We start from the raw sequence: 19,463 nt of genomic DNA, 5'->3' as shown, positions 1-19,463 counted from the left end.
TGAGAGGTTCTAAATCCCCTCGTAGTTCCGAGGTTTATGGCTATAGCACATATCAGAGTGTAAAGTGATATCAGTAATCGGGGATCGATAGTTGCAATGTGCCGACCATAACAAAGCTTTGATTGTGATATGCTGAAAAAGTGCCGGGAATAGTCCTGTAGTGTTAAAGTGTCGGGAAGGGATGATAACAAATTAACAAAGGAATTACTCGCAAAAACACAGAAGGTTAGGCCTTTTCTCTCTCCTCCCAAAGGGATGTGTGTCACACAATGATTAAATTTGATAAAGGATACGTGGCAAACAGAAACTGGATTCGATTAGATACATGTGGAATCCAACAATTTGTTCTAATAATTTCCACGTGGCATATAACGTCAACAATGATGCGGCAGTATAATTGACACATGGAAGATAGACTCAACATTTTCAAGGGTCAGAAGGGGCCAAAAAGAGGTGACACATGTCACTTATTTTTGGGTGACATGTGGCAGTGATGTGGAAGTAATGATGTCAGCAATCGCAAATCGACGATCAGAGGATGAGGCATAGTGTGCACATTGTGAAATCTCCGATTGGAAATCACCGATTGGAAATCACCGGGGAAGGGGGATCCGATACGAGAACTGGACTACGGTCACATGAAGAACCAAAGGACCGGGTGCTAACGCAGAAAGGTGATCGACAATTGCAAAGGCAACATCAACATATATGTTTTATGTGTTAAATCATGAGGTTGGGCACAAAAGGTTTAACAAAGGTTTTATATAATAAAACCTCATGCATACCTTCCCTATTCCTTTTCCACATGGGCTAGGACACGTCGCTTGTCAGAAATTGCAGATTTTGGGAGGTGAAACTAAGTCCGTCACTGTGAAATCACCGATTGTGATCCCTCCTCTTATTCTCATTCTAGGTGGGCTAGACCACATCAACGTTCGACAATCACAAGTTTTGGGAGGATGCACTAAATGAAATGAATGGAAAATCACTGATATGACAGGTATGGACTCAGGGTCCACATATCCTATATGCATTGCTTTGTACCTCCCAGTGCAAATACTAGTATTATTACTTGGAAAAAATTCTTGCAATTTGTTTCCTTAATATAAAAAATGTAAAGGGTCATTTCCCATCTATAAAATATATAAAAAGGTTCTAGAAATTCCAAAAGGTTCCATAAAAATTCCAACATATTATGAGAGAGTTAGATATTGAGTTTGCCACCTAAAAATAGTATATGAAAAAAATAGTATAATTAATGTATATAGAAAAGTTGCAATTTGTCTTCAACATTAAGTTTCATATATAGTGAACAACTCTTCAAACTAGTGAACCTTGAACATTAAGTTAGATGAAGGCCCACTACACTTTTTTTTTTTTTATTCATAGACTTTACATATAAAAGTAATATATAATTATTTAAAAAAAAGTATAATTGTTAAATATGTCTCATGTTGTGTCGTGAATAGTTTGTATTTTAAGTAAAATTTTAATATGTACATTTTGATTCTGTATATTACTAGCACAACCACATTAATAAAGTTGTTGATATACACCAATAGACATAATTTCCTACTTGTAATGGCATTGATTTGGTGCATGAAAAGTAGAAACTGACATGAATCTACATATATCAACAACTTAATTAATGTGGTTGTGCTACTTGACAACCAATGATCATGGTTGACATTGTTTGGCTATCATTAAAAATGATTGACAATGATTGACTATAGTTGTCAATTGTTGTTGATGGTTGACCATGGTTGAAGAAGGTTGACAATGTTGACAATGATTGACTATGGTTGAGAAGGTTGACCACAATTAACCTTCATTGATAAGGTTTACCATGGTTGAATGGGGTATACCATGTTTTACCATGGTCAACCATTACTATAACAATGTACTTACGTTACATTAATGTTTTTCAACCATGGTTGACCATGGTTGTTGTTACACTAATGTTAATATTAATGTTATAGTAATGGTTGAAGAGGTTGACCATGGAAAATCATTAATGTAATAATGTATTTATGTTATATTGACATGGACTCGATCATTATGTTATTTGTCATCCACCTCAATATTGTTAGAGTGGAAAAAGTGTAGGAATAAGCTCACAAGTTCATTTTTACCAAGACCCAATTTGGCAAATTGGGGTTTGAAACCTTTTGGGAGTAGTTTGAGGCATTAAACAACATTTTTTGGGGATAAAACTTTGTTTCTTGAGAGAAACACCTTTTTTCAATATTCTACACATAGATTCCTTTCCAACAACACAAGAATCACTTTAATCAAAGTCTATATGAAAAAAAATATACTACTCAGAAGTTGACCTCCCTGTTTTGACCACCATAATTCAAGAGGATGCCACATCAACCCCCATTACTCATGGAAACGGGGCTAAAAATGTGATAATGACGAACAAGATTCTATAAGAGTCCATATTATAACTCTGGTTAAGGGCTGAAGGAGTCAAAAATAACCACTACTAGGCTACCAGGTTGTGTTATAACCAAGACAATATGAGGAAAAGGTGTTCCATGATTTTCGAGTGCATTTTGTACCATAGGCATGCATAATAGCCAAGAGGGATATGGAGAGATCACACAATGAGGATTCATGCACTATAGTAGCCTATAGTCTGCAAGCCTTACTTCTTTGTACATGCAACCATTTTTTATTTAGAGAAAGAGAGCAAAGCGGCCTCATTTCCAGCTAGGTTTTCTCCTGAAAGGGTTTCCTAAGTTATATCTTATGTCAATTACGATGTGTGAGTTTTTTTATTTTGTTGTTTTATATCTTCTACACAATTATAATTCATGTGCATATGCAATAAACAATAATCTATAAATCTAGAAATCTAAAGAGAAATAAACCCTCATAATGTAGATTTTATATTTTAAGTATAATTTTATCAGATATGTTGAAACAAACTATCTAGTGGAATATCCATGGAAGTTTAGAGATCACATTGGTATCGATTATGTTGTTTTAATAAATCCTAATTGACCAAGACTACAACCATTAATTTTCAACCCAGGGTAGGTCTTGCTGTTTCAATGGACTTCACACTATCTGTGTTGATACACTACAACCAAGAATGAAAAAATAGAAATAAACAATAAAGAATATCGCTGAATAAATTGCATAAATTAAATCATTCATGTAGAAATTAAAACACTCCACAGAAATGGAATCACACTTCACAATTACCAGAGCAAGGGCACGCCACACATTAAACTAATACTACACCAGTTGGTCAACTAACATTCTGTTTAATCAAACTAGTGTAACAACATAATATAATCTGGAACTGAAGCGGATATATTCTACAATTTATACAACAACAACAGAAAACCATACAATAATAAAATAAACAATAATATACAACTACTTCTACCACTGCAGTCCCTACTAAAGAGGATAGCTCTTCCTCCGTAGCAGGGGCACAGGAATAAACATGAGATTAGTTAAAGAATCAAATAAGGAACAATAACAACATCATCGTAGTGCCTTCAATATTAAAAATAATTAAAAGTTACAAGATCATAATAACAATGCTTTCTCTATGCCGTCCTTGTACATGAGAAATTGAGTTTATTTTATAATTATTACATATCCAAAATCACGAATAGATCAATCATGAGAATCTCATGATTCTCATGTTGATCATAAAAATAGAAAATTTTATAACTTGTTTCTAAATACAAATGCTATTCAGATACATTAGTTAAGATCACAACTATTTGGATTTGTTACTTCTAAATAAAAAATCCATAACTTCCGACAGCTGTTGTGTGGAATAGTACCCACGACTTTGCCAACTATGGTGCAATAACATCTTATGGTCAAATTATGGTTTGGGATGTAACAATAATCACTGGGTAGCAACATCCTTGGTGTAACAATGATCATCTTTAACATCACGTGGTGTAAAAACAACCTCTATAATAGCATATATGTGTAACAACACATAGGGTGTAACACCAATCTGCTCTACCCTGCTATGAAACCGATCAACCTAGCTTGTTCACTCCATAACCTCGTCCCCACAAGCAACACCTGAAAAAGAGAAGAGGACCCAAAAGACTTCTTCAATTCTTACCCCATTTAGCCACAAAAAGGAATATTGTATCATTATATTCAACAAAACATGGAAAAATAACATGACAGTGAAATAGGTTGTATAAATGAGAAAAAGGGTGATTAATATGTGAAGTTTCATTGGCCTGGAGAGAAATAGGATCAAAATTAGGGAAAGAAAGTGTAGGAAACAGGTATAAAAGCCACACTCAACATCTCTCCCCAACTGAAGCAATTGCATATCCCCATTCAGAACCTCAGATCCTCCTGCTATACCCTCGATGCAAGTATGTAAAATTATAGGCACCAAAAATGTCTTCACCAGGAGCCCTGTACCCTTGAGTAGCCATCAACTATCATTGTTAGGATTCTTCTTCATAGTCGCACAAGTGGTAATCCGACTGGTATTCTTCTACTGGTAAACAAATCAAAGGAAATTTGAATCTAAGTCTGATCCAGAATCCTCCCAATGTCTGCACTACCCTGGCATATTCGGGTACCCGTGTAACAAAAACCATGAAATTCTTGTACTCAAAAGGATCTCCTTCTTGCAACTCAACACTACAGGACTCGATGCACTTAAGGCACCCTGCTAGCACTTGAATTTTCATTTGTGCATACAAATTGTGGCAAATCCCCACAATCCTCTTTCTATAAGTGGATGAATATTCCCTGACCCCTGGGGTACTCAGGAACAACTTAAACTCATGTCTTAGTTCATAAACCATTCCCGGTTCTGCTCTGACCCATAATCCCACCCTTTCTTCATTGGTCTTGACTGATTTCATGGCCAGCTGCCATTCGATTTGGTTTCTCATAAACGAAAGGAAGGCCTGCAACTGCAAATCTCCCATATAGGAGAAATCAATTTCTACCATCTTTGTGCTGACATATTCACACATTACGTTATGCAAAAATAACTCACAAAGTAAGCGCTATTCATCAAAATCACAAGTACGAAAAATTTCAAGAAAAGTACGGGTAGAAGAATCCAAATAAGGCATGTTCTCAAAGACTGCTTTCAACTGAAACAAATAATAACGTTCCCAGAGGAACACTGGATATCATGGGGAAGGCCGCCTACATCCTAATAGGTTCAAGGCAAGCTCATGAAGATTTGTCTTATCATTTGTTAGATCCAAACCTGTCGGTGTAACAGCTGCAATTGTTTGTCCTTTTTCTTCATAGCTTCCTTATGTCTCCACACTTCCCATTCTCTCTCTCATTCTTCCTTTAACCATTTCTCCCTGAGTGAATCGATCATCTTTTTGTGTGCCTTGGGCGAGATCATTCCCTCTTGTAGGGAGAGCACCTGCTGCTTCCATTTCTGTAACTCTGGTATCAACAACATTCTTTCAGAACACCATCCTTCATCAGGACCTGATGTTCTCCCGCATGCACTAATAATCAAAAGTGTAACAACCTCCCGAGGGTCAAACTGATCCATTTCGAATGCCGGTTCTTGTGTAACAATAATGTCATGAATGGATTTTTGTTTAATAGTTTCTTTTTCTCCCTGATCAACTTCTAATTCCACTACTAGTTCTTGTGTAACAACAGTGTCAGCCACAGGTTCATGGATATTAGCTTCTTTTTCTTTCCCTTGGTTGGCTTATGTTTCCACTGTTGGTTCTTGTGTAACAACAGTGTCAACCAAGGGTTCCTATGTATCAGCTACCAAATTACTTTCTATGGAATGCTCCATCTCAACTGTTGGTTCTTATGTAACAACAATGTCTTCAATGGGTTTTTGTGTGTCAGCTTCCCAGGATTTGGTTTGTGTTTCCCTCGAGATGGTGTCCACTGCACAAACTCTATACCTCGCTACCACTAATTCCTTAGCACAAGCCATGCACACAACACCAAAAACATTTCCCTTCTCGACCCTCTCTACAGCCTCAGCCAAAGTGTCTAACTTCGGGGCCCTTGCATTTATCTTATACTCTGCTAACTACTTCCATAGATTTTTATTTTATTTTATTTTTGAACTTTTAATTTTAAGCAACAAGGGTTGAGTCTCATTCTTACCTAGTGAGGAAGGTTCCTCTGGCAGAGCCCATGCTTCGTCCTTCTGCTTTGCTACCTCCTTGTTCTTCTTAGACATGGATGGGGACCCTAGGTTCCTGCTAACCCTTATTCTCTATTTTGGCTGCTTATCACCAATTGGCTTGTCAACTGGTCTCTTCCCAACCCTTACTTTCGAGGGCTAGGGCTTCTCCTTTGGATGCGCAACTATTTTTACAGCCACGACCATATGCCTGATATTTTCTAGCAAAAAGTGGGGAAAATTTATCAGCTGTCGGTGCTGAAGGTGGTTTAGAAACAGGAAGTGGTAATAGAATATGATTGTTTCCCTTGCCTCACAGGTGATATACTTGATGAGGTAAAGGGAGACATCGGCCCATGGTTGGGGAAGTGACAACTTGTCAATCCCCCTTCCTTTCTTCACCAGTTGTTCCTCCCCTTGGAGAAAATAATCCTTCAAGGAGGGGTCATTAACTTTCTTGTTAAACCACCTTTTTCCCTCTATTGGTAATGCTGTCACTCGGGCAATTACCCTTTCTGTAACCTCCAACTTTAATCCCCCAACCTCAGTTTGATTCCTCTCTATATTCTTCGTGAACTCCATAGAAATTTCCCCGTCTGATCCTTCCAGCCTTTGGAGAAACTCAAACCAGCCCGCGTCTTTTAAAATTTGATATGCTTCGGGGTAGTTTTCCAAAGCATTTTTTGACCTTGGTTCATGTCGAATTATTGCACCACCCATCGCTACACAAATTTGATGTTGTTCTCCTCTCTCTTCTCCCCTTGAGAAGTTCTGAAGCAGTCGGCATAATACTCAACTATTTTAGCCCTACAACTATTCTCTTCCACTTCTCTCTGAGCACTCTAAATGGGGATGCAATTCTCCAGTAGTGGGTAAATGGTAGGGTGACGCAGGCAAGAATTTCAAATTAGGATTTACGATCATGATTTGTACTGCGCAGTAATGTTTCCTTATTAATGATAAGTTATGGGAGGTCTAGTTAGAGGTACAATTCCATTTTTTGACATGATCGATCATTAAATGGCAATGATTACAAGATCATCATGCTTTGGTTGCAGTTTTTAAATACTCACAGGTCATGCAAAGGTCATGTCATCAAGTAATTCATCCCCCCCATCTTAAATGTGACAAACAACCTCGGTCATCAAAAGGGATATTGTATTAGATTGCCATAATTAATGAATAAAAGTGGATAACGTAATATCATTTTATGACATACCTGGTGTGACATGGGGAGAAGACGTTGGTGGAGAAGCGCGTGAATTTAATTTCGGCGGTCAAGGTAACTTCTTCCCGAATCAAGGTGATGCATACTGTGTGTCACAATAAATAATTTACTTGGATTATTTCTAGAAGTCGTTGGCTATTAAGGATGTAACAACCAAGATGACTGTTATGTATTATCGATTTCCACAAAAGATAAAATCAAAGAGAAAAAAAAAGGTTGTGTAACAACATTATTGTAGAATATGCTTGAAATAAAAAAATGTTGTTCCAGAGTGTGTAACAACTACCACAAAGTGGTTTTCAACTACTACAAAAATTGTCTGTCTGCGCCCGAAAAAGGTTTTCACAGCCATATTGTTTTATTTCATTATTTATTATTATTATTTTTTTGGTTAGGAAGGTGTAACAGTCGCCAAAAAAGGTTGGTTTTCAGCTGTTACACTTATTGAAAAATTAAAATTTTTGCAAGACAGGGGGTTTTCCCCTGCTCCTATAATTTGAAGATCCGAATTTGTGACAATGTTGACAAATGAATCCCTTGAAGTAGGTTTATGATATAAGAAAAGACGGTTCCCATTTGCAAGCAATGGTGTCCTTGCACTGCCAATGGTAACCAAATTCAAAGTCCCATTGTCAAAGACTGCATCTACCTCATAGGGACCTAGCTATCTGGTGCAGAGCTTACCCTTGAAGTCGTTGAATCTTGAATAATATAAGAGAGCCCAATCTCCTTTCTGGAACTTCTTCTTCTTGATGAACCGGTCACGCCACTTAGATCTCTGCTCCTGGATAATCTCTATTTGTTGGATAACAGCTAGTCGTTTCTCCTCGAATTCATTGAGTTGGTTCAACCTTTTCTTTTGTGCTGTAGCCAGATCCAAATTTAACTGGAATGATGTTATCAATGTCTTGATTTCAAACTCAATAGGGAATAAGGGAATTTTACCATACACAAGTTTGTATGGTAAGAATCCCATGGTATTCCTCCATGGAGTCATGTATGCCCACAACACTTCTGAAAGTTTATCAATCCAATTCCTTCGGTGACTAGCCACGATCTTAGTAAGAATCCCCTCAATGACTTTGTTGTTTCTTTCCACTTGACCATTCACTTGTGGATGCTAAGGTGTTGCGATTCTATGATGGATTATATATTTTTTAACCAACTTTTGGATCATATGGGATGTAAACTGTGGCCCTCCATCTGTGACTATCTCTCTGGGTATACCAAAACAAACAAATATGTCTTCAAACAGGAAGTCTGAGACAACCTGGTCCGTGGCTTTAGTTAGTGCTTTTGCCTCAACCCATTTTGTGACATAGTGAGTGCAGACCAAAATGTAGGATTTCTGTCTGGATGAAGGATTAATTTGTCCCACAAGATCCAAGGCCCATTTCTCAAAAGGTTCTAAAACGATTTGACGTTGTAATGGCATCTCATATGATTGCAGTTGTTGGCCCATTCTTTGGCAACTATCACATCCTTTCACAAACTTCTTGGCATCCTGAAATATTGTTGGCCAATACTACCCTGTTGAAAGGACTTTGTATCCTATTTGCTTGTATGCGAAGTTCCCTCCACAAGGTTCCTTGTGACAAGCCTTAAGGATGTCAAAGATATCATCTTCCCATCTATCCAGGTATAGGTAGCACTCTGCTGTATGATTTTTCTCTTCTCCTTGGAGGAAAAATATTGTGGGAACTTCCTTGCAGCAAGATAATTGGCTATATCTGCATACCATGGTGAATAAGTAGAAATAACAAAGAGATATTCATCAGGAAAAAAATCCTTAGTAGGAATGAAATTGTCATCAATGGTTAACCTAGAAAGAAAATCAGCTGCTAGATTATCTTTCCCAGGCTTATCAACAATTGTGATATCAAATTCCTGTAACAACAATAACCAACGTGTAATTTTACCATTGGTAGTTGGCTTATTCATTAAAAACGAATGGCAGAGTGGTCACTGTGTACAAATACTTGATACCTAGTGATATAATGTCGAAATTTATTGATGGAGTTCACTATTGCTAAGAATTCCTTCTTAGTCACTATGTAATTGAGCTCAGCCGGAGTCAAATTCTTTCTTATGTAGTAAATAGCTTAAGGTTTCCTATCCTCTAGTTGGCCCAAAACAACACCTACAACAATATTAGATGCATCTGTAGCTATGTGAAATGATATTTCCCAATTAGGTCCACATAAAACTAGAGCCACTGATACACAACATTTCAGCTTCAAAAAGGCCTGCTCACACTTCCTTGTCCACAAAAAGTCGACATCTTTCATGAGCAAAGAAAATAATCGCGATGCAATTTTTTAAATTTTTGCTATTAACCTTTTGTAATACCTTGCATGTCCCAAGAAACTACGTACCTATTTTTGTGTCTTGGGAGTTTGAATTTTCACAGTTACCTCTATTTTAGCAGGGTCTACCTTGATCCCATCAGCAGAAATGTAGTGTCCTAGCATGATCCCTTCAGTCATCATCATGTGACATTTTTGGTGCTCAAAGCAACATTAGTCTGTACACAATGTTTCAACACTTTTTCTAAATTAGATAACGCTGTTTCAAATGCATCACCATAAGGTTTAAAATCGTCCATGAAGATTTCAAGGCAGTCATTCAACAAATTAGAAAAAATTACCAGTATTGCCCTTTGAAAAGTTGCTGGTGCATTGTAGAGTCCAAAAGGGAGTATTTTTATGCGAAAGTTACCCAAGGGCAAGTAAATGTTGTTTTATCCTAATCCGTTGGGGAAATCTATATGTGGTTGTAGCCACTAAACCCATCTAGAAATGAAAAAAACTTTTTCCTAGAAAGGGTGTAAAGGACCTGATATATAAATGGTAAAGGGAAATGGTCCTTCTGAGTGGTCTTATTGAGTTCTCTGTAATCCACATAGACTCTCCACTTGCCATTCTTCTTAGGGAAAATGACAACCGGGGACACCCGCTGACTATCAGATATTAGATAAATAAAGTTATCACTCAGGAGTTTTTGTAATTCTTCCTTCACTACCTCCTTCAGTGCAGGGTTCATGCGGCACCATTGTTGTCTAATTGGTTTATAGCCATGTTTCAAATAAATGTGGTGAGTGCACTGGTTGGGATGAATCCCTTTCATATTCATATAGTCCCATGAAAATACCTTTTTGTATTTCTATAACAACAATTGGATTTGCTCAGTAGTCAAGTTGGGGTTAATGTTCAGAAACTTTCCTGGTTCTATTTAAATTGGATTGTTGTCAGTATTCAGAGTGGTTTTCATTTGTTCAAAATTTATATCTTCTACCTCCTCTTCCTCCTTTGAATTTTCAATGGAAGTGATAGAAAGCGAGTTACTAATAAATCCATTGATGATATCATATTCTGTCTCATCCTTGAAATATTAGGCTTTCCCTAGATTGAGGAGTGGTAGGGAAAGATTTGATTCGGGTTCAAATTCATCCCACCAGGGATTATACAAATCCATTTTTTGTTTTGGGGGGTAAAGATTAAGATTCTTTGTAGCCCAACCATCTGAGATCACCATGGATCCAAATTTTCAACCTAGAAATGCATCTGCAGTGGCCAACCAAGGTCTCCCTAGGATCAAAAGATGTCCCCCCAAGTTGGATTTGAGTTGTAAGATAATAAAGTCATCCAGATACCTCTAGGAAGCTATTATGATTACTATGTCTTCTAACACTCCCTTGGGTTTAACACCGGACGTGTTTGCTAATTCAGGTACAGGAGGAGTATGTCTAAGCCCATGTAGCCCTACAGTGGTGTAGAGGTCCTTTGTCATCACATTAATGACAGCCCCAAGATCAATCAATGTGTTAGTTATGGACTGATCATTAACGTAGATAGTAACTGTAGGATTTCTTAGATCATTATACTTGGTTAGAAGAGGTTGAGCAGATATTAATTTAGATAATTTCCCCATCACGTGTATAGTAGTAGGGTCCTTATGCTTCCTTCCAGGTTTCTTAATGCACAAATATCGTACTGTTTTAGCATAAATAGGTACTTCTTTAAGGGTTTGTAGCAGAGGAATTCTTATGTGCAAATTTTGCAACTCCTTAAGAAAATCAGATTCAAGTTGTGAGGTCATTCCAACCTCATTTAATCTATGAGGATATGAAGGATTCTGAGTTATAACAGTCGAGTCGGCTGCTACAGGTGTATCAGCCTTACCCAAGTTGATTGTTACAAGAGTAACAATTCTTCTCAGGTTGGTTGTTACAGACGTTCCAATTTGCTTTGTATCGACTATTACAAGTGTAATAGCCGCCTCAGGATCTACTGTACCTCCTCTGGAAGGTTCACATTCCTCCTCGGTAATGATAGGGGAGTGATTTGGTTTAATTACCTTACCTGACTATAGTTGAATTTCATTAAGTCCCATGGGAGTAATAAGGTAAGTCTGGAAGATAATCTCAACCTCTATGCTTTAGGTTGCTTTATTATTCGGGTTAGGGTTAGGTTGCACAGGTAGTTGGGGTCGCACAGGCGGTGTAGGAACAAAAGTTTGGAAAGGGGGCAATTGCAGCTGTTGCTGCATTGATAATATAGGTGGAGCTGTATTCTAGGAATTCCCCTCCAGTTCTGATTCCAAGGGTATGGTTGGGATGAAGGATATTGAATAGAGGGAGAGGGGGACCACTGGTTCTAGGATGAAGGAAACTATACTAGAGAAGGAGCAAAATATTGCCATGGATATTTCTGAGTATTATATGCATTGTTCCACGAATTGAAAGAAGAAAAATCTTGGGACATACCTAGAGGTCATGGTTGCCATGGTATCCTATGTGCGATGAAATAAGAGGATTGAACTTCTTCACTCGATTATCTAAGTACTGCTTTCAGTCTGGGAAGCTCCAGACATTGACCTGTAGAATGTTCCAGCTCACAAATATTGCACAAGCTGATGTTGTTCATTTCACACTCCCTCATGGGATGTTTCTTTTGGAAATTCGTAAAGAAAACAGCCAGAGGTGTATCATCTTCTCCTTGTGTTTTCTTGATCTGTGTTGTCATTATCTGGGCAGATAGAGTACTGAGGATGTTGGCTTTGAAATTTTTGAATAAATTCCCGATCTCTGCTCTAGTTACTCTTCCACCTACAGATTTTTGTATTTAGGAAAAGGTATCTCAGATTGTGCTTATTCCCTTAGATGATCCTCTAGAGCATCTTAAACAGAGCTTTACAATTTCAGTGAATGGTACCTAAGATATGTCCCCTTTTCCTAGTAGATTCAGGGTATCAAGGTAGTCGTCCCGCATTCCTTTTATAAATATGGTCTTCAAGATCTCATGATCTAAATAGTTGTGTTTAGACCTATGGAAATTATAGTGGAACTGCACTACATAGTCATCCAGGCTCTCATCCTCCTTTTGTGTCATCCTGAATACTTCCTCTCTTAAGTCCCTGGTTCTGCAATAGTCTTGATACTTTGATAAGAATGTCTCCTTCATATTGTTCCATGTTCGAATAGAAGCAGAGCCTAACCCCATGAACCATCTCAAGGCTGCTCCTTTTAAAGTAGCAGGAAATAATTTCAGTTTCTAAGCATCTAAGACATATTCATAACTCATGCATAAGAATCAAATTCAAATAAGAAGGTGTCCAGATCTTCCATAGTCATCCATTGAAAGGATGGTAAGGATGATAAAGGAACATTTTTCATGGAAGTCTCACCTCTGATATCCCCAATTGGGAACACAAAGGTGGCGACAGTAGCATCTGTTTTAGCATTGTTGTCATTGTTGTCCCCCATTGTTAACCCTTCTAATTATTGTTGTAATAGACGTTCTTCAAAATTCTCTTGTGATTGTCTTGTAGGTGAAATTGATGACTCAGGTGACTTCAGGGCTAGCTGTTTGACTGCACTATCTAAATCCAAATATTGATAAACCAATAGGTGCCCCCTTGTCTTAGGTTTTTGATGTCCTCCTTTAATTTCCCCTTGTCCCTCGGTTCTAAAGTTTTGGCTACTAGCTTCCCCTTGATGTTCCGGAATTGGATGATTAATCTTGGGAGTCTTTTCGCCAGCTTTAGAATGGTATGACCTCGAGATAGAGGAGATGGAGGTTTCTGTCCTTGTTATGGGAGTAATATCTTTTTGTGGCCTTGTTTTCCTTGCATCCCTTTGAGAACTCAATTGTTATTTTTCTGCCTTTGAGAATAGTTCCTAGATAAATGTTTTCCTTCCCAAATCTACACTCTTCCTTTCCTTTTTACGACCCATTTTTCCTATGACTAATTAGAGTGGGGGGTAATTTTGGTATTTCTATAATTCCCACAGTTGCATATATGGACCCTATGTGTATTGATTCACACCGTAAGTGTCTCAGTCTTTAACAATGGTGAGCCAACCCATGTATGTTAGAGTGATGCGTAGGTTCTTACCTCTTGTCTTATCACCCAACGACTGAAGAGATGAAGACACACTTAAAAAAGCATCAAAATTCCACACCATAAGTGCCGTAGTAATCACAACGGTGAGCTTGCTCAGGTATGTTAGAGTGATGTACAACTTCTTACCTCTCGTCTTATCGACCAATGATTGTGGACTAGGAACACTCTATCATCAAACAAACAACTTGGATGACTGTATCATCAACTGCCATCCCTAACAACGATGCCAAAATGTAGTGCTGTTTTAATCATTTCTAATTGACCAAGATTGCAACCATTAATTTTCAACACAAGGTAGGTCTTTCTGTTTCAATGAAGTTCACACTCTCTGTGCCGATACACTACAACCAAGATGAAAAAATAGAAAGAAACAATAAATAATGTTGCTGAATGAATTGCATAAATTAAATCATTCATGTAGAAATTAAAACAATCCACATAAATGAAATTAGACTTCACAATTACCAGATCAAGGGCATGCCACACATTAAACTAATGACTACACTAGCTAGTCAACTACCATTCTTTTTAATCAAACCAGTGTAACAACATAATATAATCTGGAATTAAAGCAGATGTATTCTATAATTTATACAACAACAACATAAAACCATACAACAATAAAAGAAACAATAATATACAACTACTTCTACTACTTCAGTCCTTGTTAAAGAGGAGGGACCTTCCTCCCTAGCAAGGGCGCAGGAATAAACACGAGATTAGTTAAAGAATCATATAAGGAACAGTAACAACATCATCGTAGTGCCTTCAATATTAAAAATAATTAAAAGTTACAAGATCAGAGTAACAATTCTTTCTCTATGCCGTCCCCGTATGTTAGGTCCCTATACTACTAATGTAATCCCTTATTGTTATTAGTACAACCCCCTTGTTATATTTTTTTGCCCATGCAGTCCCCATATTGTTATTATTGTGCCCCATAGAAGCTCACTATTATTATTATTGTGCCCTTACATTATTATTGTTATGTCAGCTCTGATTATATTATAACCCCTTAGACTCCTATATATAGAAAGGAGGTCTTGTCATTTGTATCATCTAAGAATTTTTCATTTGTGTAATGTAAAGGAGGTTCCCCCTCGAAGAGGCTTATTTCTAAGGTTTTCATCTATCTTTTCTATCTTTTTGTGAGCTAGTTTCATAACATTTGGTATCAGAGCTTTGGATTCTAGGGTTTTCGCTGCTCCAAATAGGTCATCGTGGCATTTTCGCTATAGCTTTTTTTTTTGCGATGTTTCAGAAGCTAAAAATAAAACCCATTTGAGATGAAATCTCGCTGAACCTCGGGTCTGAATTTCAGAGCTTGTCTTTCTATAGTTTTGGAGATATGATCTGAGGAAGTTATAGTTTTTGAAAGCTCCATAATTTCATCTAAAACAAGTCATCCTGGAATTTTCGCTATAACATTTTCTATACGAAGTTTCAGAAGCTAAAACAAAAACCCATTTGAGAAGAAATTGGTTTGAACCTTGGGTCCGGATTTCAGATCTTGTCTCATTATATTGTTAGATATATGATCTAAGGACTTTAGGGTTTTTGTAGACTCCCGAATTACATCTTAAATAGGTGACCTTGGGAACATCATCATAACTTTCTCTCTGAGCATCAAATTGAAATTTTGTAAGAAGTTACAGAAAGAGGACGAACAATAGTTTGTGTATGTATTTTTCAGATCCGAAGGTCAAAATAGTGACACGTGGCACGCCATACAATTTCGCTATTCTGAAAAGGTGTATAATCTGATCATCTTGGGAGATTGTGCATAATGCTTTCTTGGAGAATCCAATTTCAATCACACTTTTGGCATTGGAAATATGACACAGAGGACTACTTCAGGTCGCGATTTCAGAACTAGAGGATATGAAATTATAGAGTTACAGTCATTTCAAGATCGAGCTCCTAAAATCAAGAAAAAGCGAGTTGAGGAAGTTTGATGGCAAGGATCTGGTAAATTGGATACTACAGATGGAGAAATATTTTGATCTAGATGGTGTACCACTATTACAAAAGGTATGTATTGCATCTAATTATTTAGAACCGAATAAATTTTTATGGTATAAAGGGCTTTGTTCTCGTAAACCACTTGTCACGTGGTCAATTTTCACAGGGGAAATGATAGCACATTATGAAGATACAAAGAGAAACACCTTCTTTAGCCAATTGATAAATCTCAAACAAAAGTGTTCAATGGCAAAGAACATTGAGGACTTTACAAAATTGAATATAAGGGAAAATGATATTCCAGAGAAGTAGAGGATTGATGTCTCCATAGGGACTTTAAAAGGATAACATTCAACATGAGGTTCTTCTTTGGGAACCTGATTCATTGGAGAAGGCATTTAGGTGGGAAAGAAAAATTGAAAGCGAAATTATGGAAACAGGGAATCCCACCACTCATGACCATAATTATGGAAGTGTTTCTTCTACTATCCTTCCACAACCTACAAGGCTTACACCACAACAATTGGAAGAAAAAAGAGAAAAAGGTTTTTGTTACAATTGTGATAGCAAATGCAATAAAGGTCATAAGTGTGCAGAGTAGAAATTATTTTACATAGAGTATGAAGAGGCGGAAGAAAAGGATCAAGAAACATCAAAAGAAGAGGATATACGCCAGAACCCAACCCTAGAGAAAGAAGAAATAAATCCGAACATATCTTGTAAAGAATTGGCAAGAATTACCACTCCTCAAACTCTCAAGATAGAAGGACATATCAAGAATAAAAAGGTTCAAGAAGTGAAATAACACATAGAGAAAGAAGAAATGTATCCAACCATATCTTGTAATGCATTGGTCGGAATTACAACTCCTCAAACTATCAAGATAGAAGGACATATCAAGAAGAAAAATGTTCAAGAAGTGAAAGATCACATCGAGCATCAAGAAATGAATCTGACCATATCTTGTAAAGCACTGGAAGAAATTACCACTCCTCAAACTCTCAAGATAGAAGGACATATTAAGAAGAAAAAGGTTCAAGTAGTGAAAGATCACATCAAGCATCAACAACAAGTTCTCTAACTTTTAAAGGATAATGCCACTTTGGTGCATAATCAAATGAAACAACATGTAGATCAACATCACAGTGAATTTTTTTTTGATGTAGGTGATTGGGTATTTTTACGGCTACATCTCAAGCAAGCTATTTATGAGAAGGAAATGTTGGCAATACTACATGCACTTAAGAAATGGTGACCTTACCCAATGGGAAGACACTTCAAGGTAAAAATGGATCATGATAGTCTTAAATACTTTTTAGAACAAATATTATCTTTCGAAGAACAGAAAAAATGGGTCACAAATATGTTGGGTTATTACTTTGACATCATCTACAGAAAAGGGAAGAACTTTTATGTTGCAGATACACTCTCAAGAAAGGATGAGGATGTGGAAGCATTGTTTTGTGCTATTTCTATTATCCAACTAGATTGGATAAACGAAGCAAGGGATGAATGGAAGAAGGACGAAGAAGTGTGGCCACTCATTCAAAAGTTGCAGAAGATCCCAGTTCAAACAGTATTGTGAGAACTTGACAAGGAATGAAAAATCATATTGGAACCTGAAGCAGACATAGAAGCAAGAAATAAACAGCTACAAAATAGATCAATTTCAGAGTATCTCATCAAGTGGAAGAACTTACCCACTGAAGATTCCACATGGGAGGACAAGAATTTATATAGAAGCATCAAGAACTACTCAAGCATTGAGGACAAAACTTTTTGAAGGAGAGGGGCATGTTAGGTCCCTATATTACTAGTGTAATCCCTTATTGTTATTAATACAACCTACTTATTATATTGTTGTGCCCATGTAGTCCCCATATTGTTATTATTGTGCCCTTACATTATTATTGTTATGTCAACTCTGATTATATTTTGACCCCTTAAACTCCTATATATAGAAAGGAGGTCTTGTCATTTGTATCATCTAAGAATTGTTCATTTGTGTAATGTAAAGGAGGTTTCATCTATCTTTTCTATCTTTTTGTGAGCTGGTTTCATAACACCATACATGAGAAATCGAGTTTCTTTTATACTTACCACTGTTAGCCTTGTTGGCATATGGCCCAAAATGGATCCAAGTATGCTCTCTTAGTCTTCAAAAGTTAGTAAAATTAGGCCAAAGATCAAAATAATCGCAAGAGAAAAACCTTCAAACAGGTGGAAAAATACTATTGGAAGGCAAAAACCCAAGGAAGCAGTAAAAAACAGAGTATTAGAGGCATAAACAATGAAATTCACAGTAGCCGCCAGATCTGGCCGATCAATGATCCAGATCTAGTCAGTGGAGCGCAATCAGCGGGTATCAGTGCAGACTTTATGAAACTAGCGATGGCAATTGGCAATGCAACGTGGACCGTCAATCAAGCATGCAGATCGACGGCCCACGTTGCATCACAGAATCGCTATCAGAGATTACAAAGAGCACTTGCAAATGTTCTAGGGCATGAGCGACATGCGATTGCGATAAGATTGCATCGCTATATCGCATTGGAGCAACACCATGGGGCGGGGCCTATGGACATGTATATGTGCAATGCGATTAGCTGGACAGGAGGGCTATATAGGCGTTATTGCATTTATTTTGAGATCTGAAGGGAAGTCATTTTCAATGCATTTTCGCAGTTTTTACGTATTTCTAAAATACAAAGGGGGAACCTTGGAGCAAGACCTAAGCGACTTGCGATATGCGATAAGACCCGGACCCGAAAGGGTTCGTGATTGAAATATATAAAATTTGAAGTCCTTCATGAGCCATTTTTTAATGTATTTTCAATGTTTTGATGCATTTCTAAAAAACCAAGGGACATGCCATTTGCTATAGGTGATAACGATTAAGGGCAGACCCGATAGATGAATAGACCATATTTGAGTGCTTTTGAAGTCCGAAATAAATTATATTTTGGCGGAACTTCACAGTGTTGCAACATTTCTCCGTGTTAATATAGAGCGACCATTTAAAGGATTTCAAAGGCCCGATGCACTCATGGAGACATAGGCCGAAGGGATATAAGCCACAACACGATTCAACCAAAATCAACAAATGGTCATGGAGCATCGCTGACACGAGCGAGCTCCCTGATAGCGCAACAAGATTACCGGAATTTGGTTAATATGTTGTTAGATAAAGAGACCTCCGAGCCCATGCGTGTCTAGTCATGGCATCAAGTCATTGAAGACAGAGGGGATAGATTAAGACCTCTCGAGCCTTTGAAGGCTCGAGAGCATTGTAAAAGGCCTATAAATATTTGAAAGTTTAGAGTAACAAGGGTTCAACTTTTGGAGACTGTGGATACTCTGCTACTCTAGCTTTTCATCTTCATTCTAGCAATATAAGATTATTTTGCTGTTACATGTTCAATTCCCATTTTCTCTTCTGTTCTGAGCTTGCACTTGAATAGGTTATTCATGTTTTCTTCTGTATCTAATGCCAACTAACTGTCATATCTTTACATTGATAAATTAGATTTGTAAGCTTCATTTACTTCCTATAGCTAGCCATTCATATGTGTTAATGTATGCATCTGCTGGTACAGTCAGTATTCTTCATCTATCCATTGAATCTATAAACTATTGTAGTGGTCTAAAGCCTTGTAAAGCTGAGGGTGTTCATGCATGTCTTGAGTGAAAACAGAGTTGAAACAGTCATCCGACTTGATCCAAACCATCATCCATTCC

The sequence above is a fragment of the Pinus tabuliformis genome, chromosome 9, assembly GCF_031772625.1.
Source record: "Pinus tabuliformis cultivar Carrire ecotype Pingquan chromosome 9, CPIR1, whole genome shotgun sequence".
Classification (NCBI taxonomy): Eukaryota; Viridiplantae; Streptophyta; class Pinopsida; order Pinales; family Pinaceae; genus Pinus; species Pinus tabuliformis.
This window is presented reverse-complemented; position numbering follows the sequence as displayed.